This window comes from Alligator sinensis, unplaced genomic scaffold (genome assembly GCF_000455745.1).
Source record: "Alligator sinensis unplaced genomic scaffold, ASM45574v1 scaffold301_2, whole genome shotgun sequence".
NCBI lineage: Eukaryota > Metazoa > Chordata > Crocodylia > Alligatoridae > Alligator > Alligator sinensis.
In genome coordinates, this window is record NW_005841874.1 from 2,833,917 (window position 1) to 2,837,189 (window position 3,273).

The 3,273-nt window shown below is 51.2% G+C and overlaps 1 long non-coding RNA gene across 1 annotated transcript in view; it reads right to left on the bottom strand.

Annotated features, from left to right (window-relative positions):
• Nucleotides 1-495: 495 nt before the first annotated feature.
• LOC106723520 overlaps nt 496-3,273 on the bottom strand; it is a 145,865-nt gene continuing 143,087 nt past the window's right edge. Inside the window, exon 3 of the long non-coding RNA XR_003092450.1 lies at nt 496-646. This is a non-coding gene — a long non-coding RNA (uncharacterized LOC106723520). The remainder of the gene's footprint in view (nt 647-3,273) is intronic.

A 3,273-nucleotide genomic window follows, 5' to 3' on the forward strand; every position in this document is an offset into this window, starting at 1 on the left:
TTGGGAAAGGTAAGAGTTCTGGTCAGACCTTGTTACTGGTATGTCTTTAAAGCACCTTCCACACTAATCATGTCACAATTAACATTTACCCATTAGCAAAATATGGGGGGGTGGGGAATGGGTTTAACTAGGGTATGCCAGGGGCAGCAGAAAAACAAAGTGTGTTCGTTATTTATAAAACACTGAACAAGAAAAAACAGTGATGTTATTCAGTTGTCTCAACAGTATCACATTATCCATGAAGCTTACACGTAAATGGGTTTTAAACTTCAATACCGGACACAGAATCGTGTACACAAGGGAGTAAAAAATGGCACACATATCTCAGAGGGGGAGAAAAAAATCCTACTTAAAGGCTTCTAGTGGCAAGCTGTCAATCAAAATTCCTAGTTTGTTATGAACGACTCGTTTCTGGAGTAGGGTTAAACAGAGGTTTAATGATTGCAAGTTTAATGTTGTTTTGTCTCGCACATGGTTTTGAAGTATCTTTTGTTGCTGTTGTTTGAAGAGTAAAATATGAATATTCAAATTGTTGCTTAACCGCTGTTATGCATTCATTTAAGGTTCTTCTTCCACTTCTGATGGTGATAAGGCACTGGGTGTAAAGCTGAAGAGGTTTCTTCAACGCCGGGATATCCTTTGGACTCTAGGGGTGAAAAAGGAAGGAGATTTGTGTCTGAAAAGCACGAGTTATACAATAAACTAGAATATCTTTTGTCCCAATTCCATTTTTTATCCGCACTGGATTAAAAAAAAGAAGCAGCAGCAGATAGGCAGGCGACATAAAAATTAAGGCAAGAATTTTAAAAGCTTGCTTTCAACATATCCCCTTTTCTTTCAGAACCTAATTCAACTGCTATTGAAAATAGTCACACCTAGAATACCATAAAAACACATTTAACAATTTTATAGCATGGGGTAATTTTTTTAATTCATAATTAAAAAAAATACAAACACCTCAGGATTCCTTGCCTGAGAGGATTTGTTATAGAAATGACCAAGGGGAGTGACGAAACGTATGGATTGTATTTTTTGTTGCAGAGGTGCGCGGTGGTTTCATTTTGGTTTGGGTCTTATTTTGTGCGACGTGCCTGCAAGCTGAAACAATGGAGCAACTGATTAACTGGCTGGGGAGAAGAAAGGACGCTAGTGTTTGTTACATTTTATTTTTATTGCATTCTTTTGACTAGCACTGTACATATAAACATGTGTCTCTCAATTAGATAGCATGATTTATGAAGTCATGCTCCGACCTAGCCAGGCTGGTGACTCAGATTGGAACTATGATGCCAACTCATTCCCTGGTGATAAACACTGACTGTCCTTCCCGCAGCCATGCACCCCTGGCAGCCTTATTAAAAGACCTTGTGGTTGGCAGAGCACTGAGCAGGAAATGAGGTCCTCTCCGGTTTAGCTCAGAGATGACTGGAGGTACAGAAAGCTGTAAGCGAGGCCAGAATCTCCTGACTCACTAAGTTTTTCACGACAGGGCACCTTGCAGTTCTCAGGGGGATCTGGGCCAGCACCCTGCATCCCTTGGCATCCCCCGTCTCCTCCTGACCTCACTGGAGATCACTTTGAATCAGGAGAATAAGGGAAATTTTTTCTTTATAGGATGGAAAGCCAGGGACTTTTTGCCTTCCACGTCCTCCCATCCAAAAACCTCTGCTCCCTGGCTTTGTGCTCACCACCTTTCCAGCTGGGGAAGGCTTCCTCTGCTCCCCCATACAATTTCCTATAGGTCTGCTAATTGTTACACCAAGGCACTCATCTCTGCAGCTTGGGGAGCTGTTTGTGTGGTCTCTCTTCTTCCAACCGTGTCACCTCTGAGTCCCTGGAAATCAGCCAGTCTCCAAGCCCCAGTGGGCAGCTGCACTGGCCCTTCCTGACGTGACACGGGTATTTCGGACTGTCCCCAGCAGTTGGCCTCATGGGCTACTGAAAACCCTGTGCTGGGAGGGTGGCGCCCCGAAGGGACAACTCTCCCGTGGCAAGTCCCTGCTGGGAGATGGACAAACACGACCTGGATCACTGGGGGCTGAGATCATTGCTCTAACAAACTGGAGGAGGGCAAATAAGCCCCTGGTTGCTCTGGCTTTGCAGCAGGCTGGGGAATGCGATCAAATCCGGTGCAACTCAGTGCAGCACATGGCCGGGATCCTGCCTGCGGTCCTCGAGGGTCGGGCTCTCCCCCCGCCGGGCTGCGATGCCCTGCTCCCCCCGACACCGCCGGGCGGGAACAGATTGCCGTCGCACCTGCCCCCAGCCCTGCCCCGCTCCGCCGGGTCCAGCCCAGAGCAGTCGCTGCCTCCCGGTGCTGGAGCTCCTCCGAGGGGCCCCGGCGGGAGCAGCGGAGGATGAGCGTGCACAGTGCGCGCCCAGGCCCCGGCCCCGGGGGATGCGGGAGCCCCGGCCCGCCCCCGGCCCCCGCAGTCACGCCCCCTGCATGCGGTACCTCCGCGGGTGCGGGCATTGCAGGGCGAGACCTCGGCTTGGATACTCGCATGCAGAGCAGCGGTAGCCCCTGGCTTGATGTGTGCAGTGCAGCGGTACACCCCAGCTGGGACAGAGGCGGGCAGCGCAATGGTAGACCTCGGCTTGGATGCTGGTATGCAGTGTCCTGGTAGACCTCGGCTTGCATAGGTGCTGTGCAGTGATATACCTTGGCTTAGATATATACAGCACAATAGTTCACCCCGTCTTGGATACTGGAGTGCAGTGCAGTAGTATACCTCAGTTCGGATACATACAGTACAGTGGTATACTTCGGCTTGGATGTATACAGCACAGTGGCATACCTTGTCTCAGATACCAGTGTGCAATGCAGTGGTAAGCCTAAGCTTGGCTATACACGGTACAGTGGTATGCCTTGACTTGGATGATGGTGTGCAGTGCAGTGGTATACCTCGGCTGGGATACGAGTGGTGTGTAGTGCAGTCGTGTACCTCAGCTGGGATGTAGGAGTGCAGTGCAGCGGCATACCTCAGCTGGGGCACAGGTGTGCAGTGTACTGCAGTGGTATCTCTCTGTTTGGATACAGGTGTGCAGTGCAGTGGCATTCCTAGGCTAGGACACAGGTGTGCAATGCCGTGGTAGACCTCGGCTGGGACACAGGTGTGCAGCGCCATGGCAGGCCTCCGCTTGGGGCGGACCAGCAGGGCCCAGGAAGGTGCCAGTGAAACTGCCCGACGTGCTGGCAGGGGGCAGACCCCCGGGGGGAAGGGGAGCCCGCAGCGTCCAGCCCGTCCTGCAGCGGCCGCTGCTCCCGGGGCC